The sequence below is a fragment of the Meles meles genome, chromosome 2 (assembly GCF_922984935.1).
Source record: "Meles meles chromosome 2, mMelMel3.1 paternal haplotype, whole genome shotgun sequence".
Taxonomy (NCBI): Eukaryota; Metazoa; Chordata; class Mammalia; order Carnivora; family Mustelidae; genus Meles; species Meles meles.
This window is the reverse complement of record NC_060067.1, coordinates 79,633,282-79,656,708: the sequence shown is the minus strand read 5'-3', so window position 1 is coordinate 79,656,708 and position 23,427 is coordinate 79,633,282. Positions and strand designations below refer to the sequence as shown.

The window sequence follows — 23,427 nt, the reverse complement described above, 5'->3', positions numbered from 1 at the left end:
TTCTATTATAACAATAATCAGTATCACAACAAAAACAGCAGCATTTAATGGCACTATTAACTCGAAAACCTAAAACAGCAACTACATTAATTATATTCATTATACTTAATTGAACATAATCATCTAACCTAACAATTCTTTGTACACTAATTAATAAAACAGCATGTCTTCTAGATCAGAAACATATAAAAATAGTCGTTCTTTTTGAGTAGATCATTTTTGGTAAAATGTGTTGAGCCACAATTTAGTATATACAAAAGATACTAAAAAATTTTATTTTAATATAATTTTATATTATATATATATTATATATATTTATATTAATATATATTATATATTTATATTAATATATTATATATATTTATATTATTATATTATATATAGTATATATAATTTTAGTGTACTTTAATTTCATATTTTTGCTGAAAATGACATAAGAATATAGTGCCAGATTTTTTTTTAATGTAAGCAAATGTTTTCCAATAATCCTGGGATTTTTACTGCTTTTGTCAGTAAGTAATTTTGGAGAAGTAATTTTGATCGTTTTATTCCAACTGTCATCTCTCATCAAATGCCCTACTCAAATCTTTTCACCCTCATTCCACTTAACATGATTTTGCATCTTACCTAAGAAATATATTGATTGTAACTTCATTTCTACAAATAAGAAACTATAGTGTTCATATTATAATATTTTTACACTCCTCTGAATGGAAAAGGTGTTCTTCTCCAAGATTTCTGTCCACAGTGATACAACCCTTGACCAGGTTAATAATCACTGCCATTATTATTATATCTCACTGAGACTTTTCTATTCCTTTTGTATTTTTTCTGCAATCACAAACTGCAGTTTCCCTCTCAAACTCCCTCTCCCTCTTTCTCCTCCCTCCAACTTTCCAACTTCTCCTTTATGAAATTTCTTTGATATTCAGCATCAACTTCATCCACCACCATTTACTTACCCCCTCGATATCTGTCTTCCTGCCCATATCATTTTTCTCTTAGTTTTTATATTATATTTCATCCGAATTCATAAAAAAGCTGCATCCCCAAATCTCCCAAATGGTATCTATAATTTTTCTCTCACTATACAAAGCCACATATGCTAATGAAAATGATAAAGTAGTTTCCACATGCCAACTAACACTAAAACATTATGTAATCAATAATTTTCACATCTACACAATATTTTTTTTAAGATTTTATTTATTTATTTGACAGAGAGAAATCACAAGTAAGCAGAGAGGTAGGCAGAGAGAGTGAGAAGGAAGCAGGCTCCCTGCCAAGCAGAGAGCCCGATGCGGGACTCGATCCCAGGACCCCGAGATCATGACCTGAGCCGAAGGCAGCGGCTTCAACCACTGAGCCACCCAGGTGCCCCTACACAATATTTTGTATTAATAATTCTCTTTCATGGAAAAGAATGTTGAGGATCAGAGAATTTAAGTTGTTTAAGCCTTCACAGCTTATAAAGAGCAAAGCCATGATGAAAATCTTAGTTTGATTACATATACATGATTTCTCTACCAAGACAGGTTGTTTCTCCACAGCCAAATGTCAGGTGTTCAATATATGACTCACACCCAATTACAAAAATTATTCCATCATCTCTGTTCCTGTACCTCCATGCTTCCTCTCTCAAGTGAATGGTACTGCATTTCAAACCAATCATTCAAGCCAAGAATCAGTGAATTATATAGACTTCTTAAAGTATAATCTGTACAGAATTCCTATGGATTCTATTTGTTTAATATTTTTGTGAAATCTAGTTGTTCTGTTGAAAAGACAACCACTGATACTGCTTCATGTTAAGCCCTTACCTTTTTTGGCCAGAAGCAGCCCAAAGACTAGTGTCTTTCTTCCTTAGAATTCACCTTCTACTAACAGTGAATGCAATTTTTTTAAAGATTTTATTTATTTATTTGAGAGAGAGCAAGCAGGGGGATGAGCAGAGGGAGAGGGACAAGCAAACTCCATACTGATCTCACAAACCTGAGATCATCATCTTGCGGAAACCAAGAGTCAGAGGCTTAACTGATAGAGGCTTCATGCTCCCCTGAAAGATTTTTGTTTGTTGTTTTGTTTAGTTTTGTTTTGTTTCTAAAATCCTAAACCAAATCTGGTTACCTGTCTGCTTGAAACAATCCATTGTAGTTGGAACCAAAACTAAATTTCTTAAGATAGTCTACAAAGGGCTAAATGAAGTGGCCCTTAAACACCACTCATCTTGCACTCTCTCCCTAGCTCCTGCACTCCTGGTTGCTTATTGCTTTCTTTTTAATTCTCTAGTACAACCAGCAGCTTCAGGGCTTTCTACTTGATTGAAGATATCCACTTCATTGGCTTCTCTTTGGTCATTTAGCTCACAAATTACATATTTGCCCCCTCTAACCTAGATTCTTCCTCTAGTCAGTTTCTATTAAAATGCCCTAATTTTCTTCTAAGCCTTTTTTTTAAAATAGTGGTTACATATTTTTTTACTTGTTTATTATCTCCTCCCAGTAGAAGGTGAATGAAGTTTATGAGAGCTGGAATCTTATTGATCAATACTTTGATCTCCTTAAACAGTATTGGTAGCAATTAAAATATGTATGGAACATATGAAAATACTTCATTGCCATTCTAAATCTGAATTTAAAAAAGAATACCCATGGCTCAATGGGTTAAAGCCTCTGCCTTCGACTCAGGTCATGATCCCAGGGTCCTGGGATCGATCCCCACATCGGGCTCTCTGCTCCGCAGAGAGCCTGCTTCTTCCTCTCTCTCTGCCTGCCTCTCTGCCTACTTGTGATTTCTCGCTGTCAAATAAATAAAATATTTTAAAAAAGAATACCCATTTATGATTAAATAATTTAAGGAATTAATTATTTCTAATTTCCACATGACATTTTATTGAAATATGCCTTTGATTTTAAAGATGCGAGTCCTGGGACGCCTGGGTGGCTCAGTGGGTTAAAGCCTCTGCCTTCAGCTCAGGTCATGATCCCAGGGTCCTGGTACCAAACCCTGCATGGGCTCTCTGCTCAGCAGGGAGCCTGCTTCCCCCGCCCTCTCTGCCTACTTGTGATCTCTGTCTGTCAAATAAATAAATAAAATCTTAAAAAAATAAAAAAAATAAAGATACTAGTCCTTCTGTAATTTCCTACCCATTTGCCTATATGATTCATGGTCTTCATTCTAGGCATATATGTCAGGACAGATTACCTGACATAACTTTTAACCTAATCTGGCACAGATATTTTATACTATAAAATGGGGGGAGGGCACTTGGGTGGTGCAGTCAGGTCGTGATCCTGGGGTCCTGAGATCCAGCTCTGCACAGGGCACCCCACTCACCAGGAGGTGTGTTCCTTCCTCTCCCATCCCCCCTGGTTGTGTTCCTTCTTTCTCTCTCTCGCTCTTAAATAAATAAAATCTTTAAAAAATAAATACAATAAAATGGGGGGGTAATGTAGAGCCCTCAAAGCACTTGTTACTTTTGGAATTAAAAAAAAAAAAAAAAACTAAGACATACATGGAGCTTTCCATTTCCAGGAATATGATCAGATGGTTGTTCTGTTTATTATATTCAAGAGTATAGAATCGGTATTAGGGCTACCTCTTCCATTGAAAGATTAATTGAGACGATAAAATAAGATTTTCTGCCCCAAGTACAGGAGAAAGCAAAACCCAAAGAATTAAATTACTCTTGAAGTTACTTTCACCATGGGAGCATTTCTTAACCCCAGGAACTTGATCAGATTTTTTGCTTAGGCAGCACAACACTGGCTACCAAATGCAGGATATGTTCCACATGGGTTGTGGAGTGGAGATATATTCACCACAAGTGTGGGATCCCAAAGGCTACTCCTCAGTATAACAATAAACCCCATTAAACTGTTCCACCATGCATTGCCAGAAGCTTGCCAGAAATTGCATTACATTCAGCAGATCTGTTGCTGGGAGGAGGAAGCTCCACAGGAGCTGTAACCAATAGGTCTAAACAGCTTATAATTCATTACTTTAGCATATACTACTGCATATTAACTTATCTTTGTAACAAACTAGTAGCTCAGGTTCATCAAACAATTGTGGTTATCCCTCACTTTATAGATGGAAAATAGATAGCAAGACAGGATAAAGTACTTTACTCAGCGTCACTGAGTTACCAAAGAGCACAGTTAAAACTACCCAAGGCAGAAATCTTTCTAAGCTATTAAAGTGCCTCCCTGTTTCATGTTGCTACACAAAATATCACTTGAAATTTTGACTGCAAATTCATAACTCAAAACTATGTGTTCCTACACTCAACTAAAATTTTTGATTGCCAAATTCATAACTCAAAAGGTTGTATTCCTATACTCACTTCAGATTTTATGTAATGAAAATGTCATGATGTGTATGGTGTATGAGTTGTGTGTGAGTACTGACTTCCTTTCAGACTCCTGTGGTGATTTTCTGCTGTTAAATTAAAATGTTTATACATTCCATAGGCAATATTTACAACATAGTTTCAATTAACATAGTTGAATAAATAACAAGTCAAAATAGAGGACACAATAAATTCCTTATAGATCTTTTATTTTATAGATGGTATACAATAACATTTGTCACAGATGTATACGTGTGTGTGTGTGTATAATTTGCTGTGTTTCCTTAAAATTGTAATTTCAACTATCTCATTCTCTTTGTCCATTTATTTTTAAGATAAAAATCTTGGGGCATCTGGGTGACTCTATCAGTTAAGCATCTGCCTTCAGCTCAGGTCATGATCCCAGAGTCCTAGGATCAAGCCCCACATTAGGCTCCCCACTCAACAAGGAATCTGCTTCTACCTCTTCTCCATCCCTCTCCCTGACCCCTGCTTGTGTTCTCTCTCTTGCTTTCTCTCTCTCTCAAATATTCTCTAAAAAATTAATAAAATAAAATAAAAATATTAAATATATTTTAAAAGAATCTAGGCTATCATGAGAACATTACAGTATGAACACATTCTTAAAAAGGAAGGAGACAAGATGTTCTCTTACATACAAATGCTAAATAATGATACCACTCTTACTAACTAAAGGTATGTCCAAAATGGAAGTTAAGTAAGGATAATTTGGAGTATAATGAAATTAGCAGTAAGAAATAAAATGAGTTAAGAGACCTGGTTGTTGATAAATTAATAATAACAATTCTGGTCCATAATAATGGATTAGTTTAGATCCAATAGAAACTAAAACATAGGGGTAATGGAAGAGGGGAAATCCCTCACTTCTCTGATTGTAACTCAACAGCATAACCTTACCTGTCTACAAAACCCAAATCAAATATCCCCCCTTACAACATATTTTATTTGATCTGTTAGTCCTTTGATAATCAGAAGTTAAGGAAGGGTCTCATGTTCCAAAATACTTTCCTCCTTCTGTAATAGACATTTAGGAGCTGGATAGGTAGAACCATAACATCTGAGAATATGTCAGTTCGGTTGCTTAGTATCTCTCTCCTACAATGACCCCTTTCTACATGGTGGTTGTCCCTGTAATATCTCTTCAAAAAACCATGTGGTAGAAGGCTAGTGATGCTGAAAACACCTCTAACTTCTTACACACATAAATGTTTTCCTATAAGATCACGTGTATTCCTTTGTCATGGGTTTGCCTTTTAGGAAAAATTCACATACACGTGACTTGTTTTTCCTCATGGCTGCAAACCACTCTCCATGTTCACAAACTATCTGATAATATATTTCTGAATAATAAATACAACCAGATATCAAAAGTGACTTTGTAAAATTAAGTTCAACGATTTACTTTATTTGTAAATGCATACTGCTCATTTACTGTGTCCCAAAGCACTGTGTTCGTCGCCTTAGAAACAACTGTAAAAAGAAGAGACAAGTTTGCTTGGGTAATTCATAGTCAAGTAGGGAAGACAGACATTAAAACTGTGGGAGGTGCTTTGATGGGGGAAGTACATGAGACTAAATAACAGAAGTTCCATACAAGTCTAAGACTCCAATAAATGATTCCTAAAAGGCAATATGTAAGTTAAAATCTGAAGAATGAGTAACAGGTTCTGAAGAGGGACTGCTGAAAAGAACAGTGCATGGAAAATCTCTAATATCAGCATACTCGTTACAGGAAATACAAGAAAAGTTTAGTATATGTGGATCACAGATTAAAAGGAAAAGAAGTCAAACAGACAGATGGTCTTAAGCCAGATGATACAGGACTTTGCAGACCATATTATCATTCTGAAGTTTTATATTAAACATAACGAAAAGTCTTTGAATCATTTTGATTCAAGAATATGATCAGTTTCCATTTTCAAAGATCACTTTAGTATCCTAAGTCAACTGTCAATAGATATATTACAGACACATGACTAGTTATGAAACTACCATAATGGTTAAGATATGGATTTATAAAACTGGAATGACTTCAAAGCTATTCTAGAGCAAGAATTAATCTGACTTGGTGGCCAACTGGAGGTACAGTTGAGAAGGGTGGGATGAAACCAACTCAGACTAAATATCATGGGATTAGCTTTGATGAGAAATTATTCCTCTTTCAAATAAAAGGTGATAGAAGTGTTGCAGATGTACATTTAAGTCTGTTTGCAGTCAGTTTAATGAGTTTATTAGACAATTTTTTTCAGCAAAGTAGGGGAAGGGCAATGTGACGGTGTGAATATATAAAGAGACAATAATGAAGAAAGTTAATTATTTATTATAGAAAACCAAGAAATGTGTTGTTGACAAAAATAATATTGGAATCTCAGGTAGTGTTAAAGACAAATTATGAGGTTATAGTGGTGCTAGTCTAACCAACTGAGAGATTTGTGTTTTTGTTTTTGTTTTTCCCAGTGGATTAGGTTGTGGTTTTACCAGGCTGGTAGAACAAGAGCAAGGGGCTGTAGTAATAGAGCAATAGGACCAGCTGCCCTGGTTTTGCTGGGATTGTCCTAGAGTTGGCAATGAAAGTCATGTGTCCACAGAAACCTCTTAGTCCAAAGTAAGCTGTGATGCTTGGTCACCCTCAGTGTTAAAAAAATCTATCATAGCAAGGTTGAGACTGCTGGATAAAATTAGAGACAAGAGGGACTTGAGGAACCAACGTGGATGACGAAAAAAACAATAGAGGATTAAAATAAGAAAGGAAGTTGCTAAAAAAAATTTTGTTTAAAAAGAAATGTCTGAATTTATTGATACACCAGGTCTACATTTGCAGGTGCTAAATTCTAGGGTATAGGTTAGGGAAAGGAGTTATGGATGATAAGCTTTTATTGGTGAAAAAGTCAAGAAACTGAGAAGTCATACTGTTAGATGGGTTGACAAGATCAATATTTTAATGCTGCAACTTACGGGGCAACATATTCAGTAAAATAGTAGATACTTTTGGTACATTAGGGTAAAGGTATTTTATTCCCATGCCAGGGGCCTTAAGTGGGCAAGGTTTTTTTGTTTTGTTTTGTTTTTCAGTTATATCAAATTAAAACAGCATGAAGATGCTGAAGAACTGAAGAGAGCATTTACCAGATCTTCTGGACAGTGACCAAAGTGCGAAAGAACAAACAAACTCCACCTGGAAGAGAGGCAAAGAAGTAATTTCCTAAGGAGAGTGTTAGGTTTTTGTTAAATCAGAAATATGAGAAATGTTGGTTGAAGGGATTGAACAGATAAGAGGCTTTAATAATCCTGAAAAGTGTCTTCTAGAGGCCAATAATAATGCTATCCAACTTGGTAAGCAGACCATGAAGTTTTCCTTAACATTTTACCACAATTACTAATGAGCACTAAATTTTATCAGGAGGTATATAACCTTCAGACCTCATTTTCAATTTTTCAGTTTTTCAGTGCCTATCCCAGTGAAAATTTTAACTAAGTAAATAGAATGATCTACAGGTGCTATATAAACCATTTAATTATATCCTTGTAAATACAACCTATACTTAGGGTATAAACATTTTTTGTTCTGTTCCATCTTTAACAAATTAAATTAAATTTAAAATTAATAAATAATTTAATAAACTTATTTATTTAATTAATTTAGTCACTATTTTATTATCCTCTTAAAATTTCTCTGTTAATATTCTAATAGGCTTCCACTGATAAGGGTGTTTTTCCATCTTTTTTTTTTAAGATTTTATTTATTTATTTGACAGAGATCACAAGAGGCAGAAAGAGAGGAGGAATCAGGCTCCCTGCTGAGGTGGGGCTCAATCCTAGGACTCTGGGATCATGACCTGAGGCGAAGGCAGAGGCTTTAACCCACTGAGCCACCCAGGTGCCCTATGTTTGTCCATCTTAAACTGCAATAATATGAAAACACAGCTGCTAATATCTACCTAATACCACTATAATTACTACTGTGATTAAACAAAGGCACACACACACACACAAGCACACACATACACACACCTCACAACTGATTTCACCTAAGAAAGAAAAAAAGTGTATGATTACTATAAAAACCTTTTTGTGTTTTTTTTAAAAATTTAGTGAATCAGGTGATTCTATACATCCATCTTTGGCTGCTGATATTTTATGCATAGAAAACCTACCCAGAACAAACTCTTTTCTGAAGGTGTCACATGGGATGAGTGTTAATAATGAAGACAGCTTAAGGTAACAATCATGGGATGGTGACACTAACTTCACTTAGCTTGTTTTTATGCAGCGCCTATTGATTACCTCCTATCCCCAACCAGATCCCTTTTCCTTCTCCATTTCCCTTCTTATTTTGGTTTATTTTTCTTATTGAACACTTTGTAATAACAAAACTATACATTTTGTTTTGCTTTTCAAATAAAAATTAAATTCCATGTCAAACTGTGTATGAAATAATATGTGAGAAAATCTGTCTCTATGATAAAGTACCACAAATTATAAAATGTAGGACTGTCACAAGTCAGAGGATGGGATAAATGACAGAACAATGCTAAAGTATCCCTTGGGGATACTAATGTTAGGGTAAAGCAGAAAATTTAGCTTGATGAGCCACAAACATAGCAGGCTTTTGCCCAGAGATGCAAGCTTCCCTGGCTTTCAAACCTTCACAAATTCTGTCAACTACGATAATCCCAGCTCTCATGATGTAACTTCAGCACATTCCTGGGTGTTTACTATAAGGCTGAATGCCTCAGAGATGATTTTTCCCTTTGCCACCCAGGTTTTAGACCTGCCTGAGGTATCATATTGCTGAAATTAAAAACATAGTATTTATTAACAAAGAATGAGGATATATTGACCTAATGAGCTTTAGTAAATTAAGGGCTAGATATACAATATGCTTTAGATCCTATTCTTAAACAACAAGAAATGCTAAAAAGCTTTGACCTTTTTTGAGTTTTTATTTAGTCACTGACTGTAAGAATAAAACATGGTAAATTTTGATGGTGACATTTCAATTTTAAATACTTTCTCAAGTTTCTACTAATTTAACAATTTTTAAATTTGCTATATAAAATGTTGAACTTGATAAAAATCTAACTTTTAAATAATGTGTTCCTTTAAAAAAGAAATCTTTAGGCGTCTGACATTTTTTTAATTAGCAAACAAATATTCTGACCAAAAAAAAAAGTGAATGTTAAGTTTAATGATGCAATGTATCTAGTTTGTAACTTTATTATAAATTACAGATTATAAAATTCACTTACATTTGTCCAATATATTCTTATAAATTTTCAATATTTTATAAGTATTAGAATTAGCATTACAAAGAAGTTTTAGAAACAATATCCTGTCATGGTCACATTTGCTAAAGCAATTCTTATTCAAAAACTTTCATGATCTATGTGTAAAACTCCATGAAAGATAGAGGGCAAACCAAGAAGCAAAATCATATTAATTCTAGTTTCTGAATATTTGACGTTTATATTCCAGCAAAAGGAAATATACATAAATAAACAATAAAATCATAATTAAGGACTGTAATAAAAGTATATATATGAGTTAATAGCTAAGAGTAGGGATGCATGCAGAAATAGAGACATTAGAGAACTGAACATAAGTCATAAATAGGAATTAAGTGCTGAAAAGCACAACTAGTAAAGTGAGAGCAAAGGAATAGAATAAAGAAAAGAGAATATAATTAATAAATTTGAAATAATAAAATGCATTAGCTTCCTAGAGCTGCCATACAAAGTTCCACAAACGGGGTGTCTTAAAACAGCTCTGGAGTCTGAAAGTCTGGAATCAAGGTCCTGACACTGGTGGTTCTTTCTGAGCACTCAGAGAAACTATTCCATGGTCCTAGTAACAGCTGGCACCTTTGGCATTCCTCAGATTGTAGATGCATTACTACAATCTCTGTCTCAATCTTTACATGACATTAACCCTGTATCACTGTATCTTTACATGGCCATCTTCTTATAAAGGCATCCACCCTACTTCGGTCTATCCTCGTCTTAAGTCATTACATCTGCAACAACTCTATTTCCAAATAAGGTCAAATTCTGGGGTGTTGAGTAAGGGTTAGGACTTCAACACACCTTTTTGGGAGACACAATTCAAGTTACATTCTAAGAACTAGTACATATTAAGCAGTAAAAAACATTTTATGTACTTTAAGCATTTTACTCTCACAATATTACTTTGTAATAGTTAATATTCTAATTTCGATTTTACTGAAGTAATTTCACCAAAATCAGAGAAAGCTAAGTGACAGAGTAAGCCCTCAAACACCAAAGCTAATTTAAGCCATTATTTAACAGCTATGTTATCCTGCCTCCCAAAGAGTCTGATTTAATTGGATCTATGTATGGCATATAACTGAAAAAAGAGATGGGAAAGTAAAAAAATGACATACCTGAAAAGGACAGAATTCATACTTCACTTGGATACAATTACAAATAGTGTTTATTTATTAAAGAGGCATTCATAGTCAGCTCCCTGTTTTGCCACAAAGATGATGGAAATGAATCACAGCAATTCAGGGAGATGTTGGAAGAAAGAAATAGTTTAGAGGCTAAGGTAATAACATATGAATGCCTGCCTGGACTTTGGGGCCAGGAAGTGTTAGCTTAAAAATGAAGAGAAAAAAATTCAAGAAAAATGGAACTTGAATATAATTACATGTGAGGCTAACAAAGATGAATGGTTCAAAGATGACACTACCAGGGGCGCCTGGGTGGCTCAGTGGGTTAAAGCCTCTGCCTTCGGCTCAGGTCGTGATCTCAGGGTTCTGGGATCTGGCCCCGCGTTGGGCTCTCTGCTCAGCGGGGAGCCTGCTTCCCTTCAGCTCTCTCTCTGCCTGCCTCTCTGCCTACTTGTGATCTCTATCAAATAAATAAAAAATCTTTAAAAAAAAAAAAAAGATGACACTATCATCTCTAACTTGTGTAATTCAAACAATCTACTGTACCACTAACTAAGACCAAGGGGGAGAAGATAATCACCTTACTCATTTAATCTAATAAATAGAAATTATATTTTGAATTAATTTTCCTCATTGTTCTCTGTTGTTTGCTTTGTGTCTATTATTTCAGTTTGATAGGAGATTATGTCACATTTTAGATAAAAGCTAGGCTCTGGGGGTCTCAAAGGTGTGGATCTCAGGAAATCTGCCTCTTATCAGTGAACCTCACAGCAAAAACACACAGTAGGAAAGGCAAAACTCAGATGATATTAGATATGTTAACATATCAGATTGGAATACATATCGTAGCCTAATTTGGAAATGGCCTTTAAATTTCTGCATTATTTTATTAGCAGTCTTATTCTTAGCATATGCCAATGGACTTAGGATTCTTAGTTCTCTTTGTAGGGTTTACAGGTTTCCACATTCCATCTTTCTTCTTTTTAATTAGTTATCTCTTATTTACTCTTTTCTTTATATATGCCATGTTTGTTTGTTATTGGTTTTGCATAAGTCTGCTCAGCAGGCAAGTTGCTAAAATGAGGGACACAGCAAAAGTTTGGGCCAGTGATTCAGACTCTTGTAGGTGGATTTTTATCTTCTGTCAGTACATATTGACAACCAATACACGGTTAGGAGATAAGTCTATTTTCTTTATCATTGCTGATTGGTAATAGATTTTGTTTCAGGGTTTTGCTGTCATCCTTTGAGAAGGATAGTTTTTGTGATTGCTCATGTAATGAAATAATTGGGATTTTTTTCAATAATGCTGAAATTGTATGGAAAGACAGCACATCGTTATCTTTTCATATTTTGAAAGATGAGCCTTCAAGATACATGGTAGCAAGTTGATATTTTTATACACTGCAAAATTATCCCCATGATAAGTCTAGTTACCATCTGTCACAATACAAATATCACATCACTATGATGTACATCAGAAACTTACAGGGCATTGTACATCAATTATGCTTCAATCAAATAAAATATGCTAAAAGAAAAAAAAGACACACAGTAGCTTGAAATAATAAAGCTTTGCATGTTGAAAATACCTATCTTTCATGGAATTCTTGGTTTCACCATGTAATTGGTATGCATCTCCAACTGACCGTTAGGCATTGTTGATTAAGAATAGATTTACCAAGTGGCTTATAATAAAGAAAATACTGATGATATTTTGCTGACGTTTCAACCTCAACTATCTCTATTAGATTATTTTAAGAAAGAAGAGGGTATCCTAGTCTATTAGTTGTCAATCCAGATGCATGTAAGAATCATTTAGGGGTATTTTTGAAAAATAATGAAGTGAGAGATCTTCCTGCAAAGATTCTCATTTAATTAAATGCTGATGGACTGGGGACTTGGATTTTAAAACTTATTTTCATATACAGCCAGTATTGCAAACTGTTGGGTTGAAGGATTGAATCTCTGTGTACTAAGCATGTCCCTTTAGATTGATTCCTTTTGCCCTGAGTTCAAAATTAAAGGATCCCCTGCTTCCAGCGGCATGTTTTAGTTTGGGTAAACAACAGTAATAATGCACAACATTGAAATAGCTTATTAACATATCACTGCTGAACTTTTTTTTTTTCCTCTTGATGAACATAACTGAATTTCTGAAGCTGAAAAAAGCCTGCAATTAACCCTATTATTTACAGCCACTGTGATTTGCCTGCAGAGTCTAACACTTGCTGGGTCAAATGGTGTCTGAAGAAATTATTTGTCATTTACTTTCTCTGCTTGATCTCTTTATGTTGAACAAAAGTGCCCAAAAGAAATAAAATATGATGTGTCATGATTGATGAATCATGTTACTATGCATTCCATGTGGCTCATCTTTTTGATAAAGTGGTAAAATATTTTTCTCAATTTTAGAGCTTAAGAAATTAAAGCTCAAAAGATTTTCTCTGAACATTAATGTATAAAAGCAGTTAACATACATATCTATAGTCCTAGAAATTATGTATTTGTTTTTAAATAAAGCATGCTGCTTACTTCAATTTTTCTAATTTAAGTTTAATTCCTAGAGTTGTGTAAGTGCTATATCAAGGATATTTACCAGAGAATCTTCAATTCACTGATAGTAATCATGTAAATCAGCTGTGACATATCTGACTCACTATTTTCTTTAGGATGAGTTGATGCTAGTTAAAGCTATACTCATTAGTCAATTGTATACCATTCTATACTAAGAAATTAGTAGAAGTAAAACTATTTCCAATGACTTCAGTTTTATTTCAAAAAAGTAAAAAAATCAGAATTATGAAAATTGTGACGTTTTTGAATATTTATTTGAAAATTTATAAATTGAAATTAAAATGCTGTGCAACTTAATTGTGTCATCCATAGAGTGATTATGAAATTTATAAGAAGTTTATTTTGTAATATACTAATGACCTAAATTTATATTAGAATAATCAGTATCTTCTTTTCAGTACTTTCAATGGATAGCTGCTAAAACTTGTGTAGAGATAACATTAAAACTTGAAGTTCTAGGAAAATATTAAATGCAAAACATGTAACTCCTTTATACTACAACTTCAAATCCAGAATATATTTTGCATATAAACCTCAGAATTTTAAATTTCAGTGATCAGATATGATCAGACCTGTTGTTCACATTACAGTAAATGAAGTGGTTGTGTGACGGGCTTCTCTGGGCTGTATACTGTCAATTGTAATATTTTTCAGTTCTTCTAGAAATCTCATACAAGATAATTCAATCAAGTCCTATCTTTTACAATTGTAAAAAAAATGCTAAAAAAGTTAAAGATGTACAAATGTGATCAGTACCTACAGCCACATGTTTCACTTTAAGTTCAAAGTTTTTCCACCTTGCCAACTACCCCATTTGCAAAGGTCTTCTCACTTGAACTGTACATCTAGTCCATTGTTTTGTAACGCCTGTTTCATTTATCTAATATATTTTAAAATATATGCCCTTTATATTCTGATCTAGTTTTAAGTTACTACTACTGACTGAGAGATCTTGTCTTATAATAATTCTATGCTCTGTAGGGTATAGTAATATAAAAACAATTAATAACATATTTTGGATTTTTAATTTAGTATCCCCCAATTGACCTTTTCTTTCTACTCAGTAATATAAATAAGTAACAAATACATATAAATACATTCCATTTTATATATGTGTATATAAAAATATAAATAATATGAAATAATTTTGGTAAAATTGTCTAGAATGTGAGGTTGATAAAAAATCAATTATCCCTATTTTTTTTTTAAGATTTTTTATTTATTTATTTGACAGACAGAGAGATCACAAGTAGGCAGAGAGGCAGGCAGAGAGAGAGGAGGAAGCAGGCTCCCCGCAGAGCAGAGAGCCCGACGCGGGACTCGATCCCAGAACCCTGAGATCATGACCTGAGCCGAAGGCAGCGGCTTAATCCACTGAGCCACCCAGGCGCCCCTCAATTATCCCTATTTTAGATATTGTGTTGAAGCTCAGATTAAAATTTAGACATGGCATGGGGATTGCTTTAATTGTTGAAACTACCTACAAATATTTTTATCTCAGGGGCACCTGGGTGGCTCAGTGGTTTAAAGCCTCTGCCTTCGGCTCAGGTCATGATCTCAGGGTCCTGGGATGGAGCCCCACATCGGGCTCTCCGCTCCGCGGGGAGCCTGCTTCCTCCTCTCTCTCTGCCTGCCTCTCTGCCTAGTTGTGATTTCTCTCTGTCAAATAAATAAAAATATAAAAAAAAAAATATTTTTATCTCATTGAGCAACAGTATTTTTTAGAATGTATTATCATGCTGTAGCCCTGTTCAGCCATTTGAAATGTGAACAGTCTGACTTGAGATATGCTTTAAGTATAAAATGCATAGTTGTTTTAGAAAACCTAGTTTGAAAAGAGAATATAAATGTCTCATTAATTTTTATCTGGATTTTGTTCTGAAATTGTAATAGTGTGATATACTGGTTTAAACAGGATACATTCCTTAAATTATTTTCAAGTGTTTCTATATTCTTAACGTGGCTGATAAAAAATTACATTTGTTGCTCACATTATATTGTGCTGGACAGCACTATTCTAGAGCAGCAGTCAAAGTACCTGATAAGCATAAATAACATTAATAGATATCTTATAAATGAAATCCTTATAGAATTTTATATATTTGTGTTCAACTTTTGGTTCAATAATAATTACATATATTCTGTAATCTGCCTAGGTTTTAGGCGTTAAGTGTATTCAGTAACTCCTACTTAACTTAGTATGTGCATAAAATGTATTAGAGAAGATGTCAGTCTTAATTTTCCATCATTGTGGAATGGTAAGGAAATTAGATTCAATTCAATGATAACACAGGATTGTTAGGGTCTTTTTTAATTCTATAGGATATAATTAGTATATCATATTTAAGATCTCACTTAAAAATTTTAAAGCTGTGGGCGCCTGGGTGGCTCAGTGGGTTGAGCTGCTGCCTTCGGCTCAGGTCATGATCTCAGGGTCCTGGAATCGAGTTCCGCATCGGGCTCTCTGCTCAGCAGGGAGCCTGCTTCCCTCTCTCTCTCTGCCTGCCTCTCTGTCTATTTGTGATCTCTCTCTGTCAAATAAATAAATAAAATATTTAAAAAAATTTTTAAGCTGTAAGTACCTAATCTTTAGAATTTGGTTTATTTCTGTATTTGGTTTGCTCTGTTAATTCAACTACAAATGAAAGCAGATCCATTTATTGAGATTCTATTGTTTCAGGCATTACATATTAGAGAAATGTTACCTCATTTAAACTTTGAAAGAATCCTATGATACCAATATGATCATATGTTGAGTGTTCTCTCACAAATGGTTTTCACTATTAATTCAGCTGTTTCCAGTCTATCCTAGAAAGAATTAAAATTTGGGTCCCTGTAGTAGAAAAACACTATGGGAATATGGCTTATATTTTGGTTGCTGAATACTGTAATTGCTACTTCAAATAGAAAATAAAGATTTTGTCATATTTCCAAAAGTAAGATGTAGATTAAAAAAAAAAAATCACTGTGTGGAGGGAGAAAGAACTGCACAGGAAAACTGATGAATTTTGTTTTCATGCAGTGACTCCCAACATTGGTTTTGACATATCCCAAAATAATATTGCTTCGTTGCAGTTTTTTTTTTATTTTTGTTTTTGTTGGTTTTGGTTTTTTTAATAATTCAAAACAATTCTCTTCTATGGAACTCTTTGTTAATAAACTATGATGTGAATTTGATAGTATGTTTTGTGAATTATTACACCAAAACTTTAATATTAACGAACACTTTTATGTATGGACCATGTTCACAGTATTCAAGACACTTGACATATTAATTCAACTCTTATAGAAACTAAAAGAAATATAGTGTCTCAGTTTTAAAATGACATAGAATGTTAAGTAATTTATTCAAAATCACATAGCTAATAGTCAGGATTCAAAGTCAGGCATTTCAAATCATGAATATGGCAGAGCAAGTATACAAATACTTTGTACCTCTACATCCCTTTTCTGTTTGCTGTTGTTGTTTCTGTGAAAGTCAAATTCAATGAAGAAACAGTTAAGACAAACTTCTTTCTGACATTGTTAAGGACCACTTCCACATTCAGAGGATATAGTCAAGAGATTTGGAAATGCAGAGAAAGAAATCACTGTCAATTTCCTTGCCTGCTTGCCTCTTCTGATTCTAAAACCTGATAGTTAGTATGTTAGATAATTAGATCTCTAATTATCACAAGGGGTTTCACAGAATTCTAAAATACCAGTAATTTGAATTTTAAATACTTAAAATAATTATGTGTCATATAGCTTTGGGGACAGAAAGGGGTTTCACACTATTAACTGTAAAGTTGGAGGTATCAGCCATACAAAATGCTAGAAATAATTATTACAGAATTTCAAGCTGAAATTAACCAGGAACAGTGCATCTTCTTTTAGGTTTGATGGAACACTTTGAGAAAGCCAAATATAGGGTTTTTTTTTTTTTTTTTTTATTCAGTGTATGAATCTCTTTTTTAAAAAGAATTAACACAAGAAGTATTTACAACTGAATCAAAGTCCCCCAGCAGGATGCTTAAATAGAGTACACTGTTTAAGTCAGTGTTCATTCACAGTGATAGAATCTTTACTTGATACATACTTTGCCAATCACTTTGAAATGGCAAATATCAAAACGGAGAATTTTCCATGCATGACACTATTCAACCAAAGAACATTTATTACTTTCTTCTAATAGCAACATATCTTGAAAGGATAGAAACAAACTTCACTCAAATGTCTTCATTATAAAATGCAGGATTAATATAGTGTTAACTCTTTTATGGTTATACTATATTGTGTAGACTCAAATATTTAAATGTATAATTATCTTTTTTAGCTTTATTTCTTTCTTCAATCATAAATGTCTGTAAAATATAGAAGAAAACATAACTTGTAGACTGAAATTAACAAAGTAAGCTAAAGGCTGAAATAATCATACCATAGAATTTCTGGCTTCTATGGTGACAATTAATCAGCTTGGATATTGTCATTCCAACCTACAACAACATGCAGAAACTAAAACCAATGGCTATTCTTGGATCCATCATAATCAATGATGGAAAATAAAAATACCCCCCACTAAGATCTCGAAGAGGCAAGGATATCCTCTCTCATCACTTCCACTCAGTATCAAATTCTAAAATGTAGCTTTCCAATATGTAAGGAATGAACAAGTGGGAAAGTAAATAAATAAATAAATAAATAAATAAATAATAACAAAAACAACGCACTGACAACAGCACCAACAATGGAAATATTTAGGTAAAAACCTAAGAGAATATGCATAGCATTTATATGCAAAATACTAGAAAACTCTGATGAAAAAGTCAAAGATCTAAATAAATAGTGTTCTTGGCCAGGAAGACTATTGTTAAGATGTCAGATTATCCCAACTTAATTCATAAATAAAAGGGGAAGAAGAGACAAATCTTCTGTGCAGAAGAATTGAAAATAATTTATGTAAATACTCCATCCTCAAGGAAGGGGAGCATAAGTCTATATACCCTTTATGGATGAACTAGGCATAGCAACTCCTTCCAAAGAGTACAGTATGGAACGGTTGCAGGGATCTTACAGTGGAGAAACACTGTAAACCCTACCTCAGCCAGGGAATCGGTCAGCATGCGTGTTCATAAATCACGTTGATAGTATGTACCTTTGATACGATGTGATGAAAATGGCACTTTGCCTCTAATGTTCATCCTTCCCAAAACCCATAACCTCAGTCTCATTATGAGAAAAACATCAAATTCTGACAGCTAGGCATTCTAGAAAATACCTGACCAGTTTTCCTCAAAACTAACAAGGTCATCAAAAACAAAACAAAATGAAACAAAATGCAAAAACAAAAAATAAACCAAAAAAAAAAAAGTGTAAGAAAATGTCATTGCTAAGAGAAACTAAGGAGAAATGATAATTAAATGTAATGTGGTATCTAGACTAGATCCTCCAAAAGAAACATGACATCAGGTAAAAATCAAGAAAACATGAGTAAGGTATGGATTTCAGTTAATAACTGACAACTTACAATTAATGTAGCATACAAATATAAGATGTTAATAATAGCAGGAACTAGATGTGGGGTACAAGAGAAGCCGACCATCTTCATAATTTTTCTGTAAATCTAGACTGCTCCATAAAATATAGGTGATATTTTTAAAACTCTTATAGTAATTTATGCTTGGAACAATTTAATTTTAAATACAACTATTTTGTGTATACTCTGGAATATTTTAAGCCTAAATCCTGCTAGAATCTCATGTAGTTTGTTTCATTTCCTTACAGGTATACTATATAACACTATGTTATCAAAATCAAATAAATTAGCAATGGAAAACCATTAATAAAAATTAAATTAAAATGCCATAAAAAAAGCTTTGCGCAGTGGCAGTATCGTAGCCAATGAGGTTTATCCAAGGCGCGATTATTGCTAATTAAAAATGCCATAAAAAGACCAAACAAAAGTGGTTTATCATTTCCCCTATACATCCATAATAATTTAGTTTTATATATCATTTGCTTTCAAGTAATGTCATTTTACCTGAATAATCCTACAAATTTATTACTGTTTACTAACAATTGTGGGATAATCTATGTATATTTATTCCTGAAATTAAATATATAAATGAATAAAAGTTGAGCAAAAAATCAGGCTAGAAATGAACGCTTTTTTTGCGGGGGGGAAGAGCAGAAATAAAATGATAAAGAGGTCTTTCTCATAAAATAAAATGTGTTTATATACTTAAATAAAATATTATTTAATCATATAACTGTTCGCCAAATGTTAACAAATAGCTCACTTAAGATATTTAGTTTCTTTCCATAAAGCCCACCTTATCATAAACAAAAGAAAATGTATAATTATTTGATTTATACATTGCAGAGCCTACAAAAATGAAAATTTAAAATCCAAATAAACATATCAACTTACCTATAACTTATAACAAATTATAAGACATGACTATAATCATTTAAGTTTATAAAATTTCTAGAGGTGCCAAAAAGCTTACACCATATCATAAAATTTCAAGCCAGGAAAAAAAAAAAAAAAGAAGGAGCTGTTTTTGAATAGTATGGTTCAAACTTTTAAATGTGGGGTAAATATTTTTTTAAATAAAACTGACGTTTTTAAACGGTCATTTTAGAAATTACAGCATTCCTTAAATATTGGCATATAATTAATATATTATATTGCCATTAAGTAAAAGCAGTAAGATTATTTTCTGCTTGTTTCTAGGAAAAGGATTGCCTACAACAGAAGAATCAAAACAAGGTATTTAACTTGATGTCATAATAGAGAGATGAACTCATTGATGGATCAAAATTTCCTCAAAAACCATTAAAAAAAATAAGATGTTCTGAAATGAGGAATATATGTGTATCTCAGGTACAATTAGTGGTCTAGGAATACATTAACATTATGGCAAAAAAAGATAACATTAAATATTAAATGCTGACAAATTTAAGTCAATAAGGACAAATACATTGAATTAAATGGCAGTAATGGAAACAAAACAATCAAGGACAGATTTATAGCCAGGAACAGAAAATGTTTGAAGTAAATGAGACTACAAAAGATGTCGAAAATATTTTAGATTACACAGAATGATAGGACTTAATTCTTCGAATTAAAGTCAGAGAATCTGATGAAATCAGTTAATATTTTAAAGTTACAGATGAGTGATCAAATGGGAGAACAGAAAGAAATGAGAGTACATTAATGATAATTTCAGAAGTCCCATTTGTTCCTGGTGGCAGCAAAATAAGGTAAAATAACTCGTATTTTATAGTAATCTCTAAAAGTATGAGTTTCTTTGAAAACACTAACATTGAGAAATCAAGAATAATTGGTTTAGATAATAATGGAATAATATTTTGTAGAAGATGGAAAATCAGACAGAGGTAACAAAGATTATATTGATAGTAACATTCTAAAAGTATAAGCTTGAAAACTGGTAAAGAAGGTAACAGAAAAAAAAATTTGTGAAAAAAGTCTAACCTCACTCTAATCCAAGGATTAGTAATTTTTTAAATGTTTACAAACAGATGCTTGAACAAAGTTTCAAATGCTACATAAGCTAAAAAACCGACTACTAATCATTTTTAAACCATAAGATTTTTTACTTATTAAATTGATTCACTTGTTATAATCCTTATCTTCACACTTCAATTATTTTCCCACTCAAATATTAAAATATTTGAATTCCTGTTATATATACAACACTAAAACCTATGTGATAATTTTTCTTCCATTATTATTTTAATTTTAAGGTAAAATAATCCTAGAATTCACTTTAACCAAATCTGACAATCAAAATTTTAATTGTTATCATGGCCAACATATATACTTCACCTCAGCAGACATTACAACTCCAGAATTTCTGAATAAAACATTTATGTTTAAGATTGTCTATATTTGCATATTATTTTCTTCCTGAAAATGCCCTTCCTCTCCTTAACTATCATTTTCACCCTGTTCAATCTATTTCTTCTCCCTGATCCCTTCTTACCCAAATTTCTTACCTAAATTCACTATAAAATAATGCACTTAATCTTCTTCATGGAAATAATATTTGTTTGTACATATAATTTTTGTTTATAACAGCTATATTTTATCCTCCCCTACAGTAGACAGAATTCCTAGAAAATAATGATATTTTATTCATTTCATAAACCAAATCAAGAATGATTCATATACTGTTGGTAGTCAATATAACTTTGTAGAATCTGGAAATAATAAATGAATACAGGTTCCAATACAGATTTATCTTACATTATCAGGAAGCAACAGAGAGTAATGAGAACCTACAAGTGTCCATACACACAATAAAAAAGTAATTATCCCTCAGTTATTTTTGCTTGATTGCAGTGGTCTAATTTTCAAAAGAAGTTTTTTTGTACAGGATATATGTAAAGAATTTCCAGAAGAGAAACATACAACAAGTAATAATAAAAAAGGAATACTATTTTATTTTTCTTTCTTCATAAAAGTGGTAATTCATAATTAGCAATCCACAATTAACAACCGACATTTCCTCCATAACCTTATACATATATATGAGTACATGTATGTAGGCATGTATGTGTACAATAAAAATGTAGAATAAGAATGTGGCAGATCCAGCGACTGATTGATAATTATCTCTAGATGATTCCATATCACATTACATATAATTATATTAAGACAATTTACTTAACTTCTATTCTGAACATAAATGGAATAAAATGAGACAAATATTTAAAGAATGACTATGTAGAAAGCATCCTACTAGATGTTTATATATTTACTCAATCTTATCTCCAAAACAAACATACAATGCTTGTCCTACTTTCCACTATTTGAAGAAAAGAAAACTAGGATTTAACGTAAATCATTTAGGGATGCCTGGGTGGTTCAGTAGGTTAAGCATCTGCCTTCAGCTCAGGTCATGACCTTGGGGTCCCAGGATCACGTCCCACATTGGGCTCCTTGCTCAGCTGGGAGCCTGCTATTTCCCCTGTTTGTGTTCTCTCTCTCTCTCTGACAAATAAATAAAATCTTTAAGTAAATAAATTAATTAAATAAAGTAAGTCATTTAACTTGTCCAAGATAACACAGACAGGATTATAAATTTTAGGCCACTTGATTTTTGAAAAAGTTGTAAGAGCAATTCCGAGGAAAATATTAATATTTTCATGTTTTACTTGAAAAGCTTCAAATCACACTGAAAATCATATACAAAATTGAATTAAAATGGATCTTATACCTAAACATAAGGCCTAAAATTCTAAAATTTCCAGAAGAAAACATTGGAAAAAATATTTGTGAACTGGGGTTAGGTCAACATTTATTTAACATGACATCAAAAGTATGATACACCAAAAAAAAAAAAAAATCCTAATTCACACTTTACCAAAATTAAAAATGTCTACTCTTCCCAAGATACTGCTAAGAGAAGGAAAAGGCAAGCTCTCATATGGGAAAATCTATTCGCACTTACATATCTAATAAAGGACATGTGTCTAAAATACATAAAGAACTCACACTAAGAAAGCAAACAATTCAAAAACCAAATGGGTAAAGTACTTGAATGGGCACATTGCCAAAGACAATATAAGGATTTCAAATAAGCATAATAAAAGATATTTAACATAATTAGGAATATAAAAATTTGAACTACTATGAGATATCACTGTACCTTTATTAGGAAGGCTCTCCTTTCCAAATATTGATAAGGATGTAGAGCAACTAAACCTCCCAGACACTGGTAATGAGAATGGAAAATGGGACAGCCACTTAGGAAAGTTTGGCAGTTTCTTAAGAAACTAAAATATCTATCATTAACCCAGACATTACTACACCCAGTTTTTCCCCCATGACAAATGAAAGCTTGCATCTATACAAAGATTATTACATGGATATTAATAGCAGATTTGTAATAGCCCCAAACTGGAAATGGCCCAAATGTACATGAATAAGTGAATGGAAAAATAAATTGTGGTATATCCACTGAAATGAATGAACTCTTGATATACCCAAAAACAGACCGTTCAGAAAAATTATGTGAAATGAAACAGGCCAAATAAACGAGAGGCCAGATAAGCAATAGAA

General features: G+C 32.8%; 1 pseudogene; it reads left to right on the top strand.

The window, feature by feature from the left end:
- The first annotated feature begins 19,209 nt into the window (after positions 1-19,209).
- On the top strand, positions 19,210-19,364 carry LOC123937705 (annotated as a pseudogene).
- Positions 19,365-23,427: the final 4,063 nt, after the last annotated feature.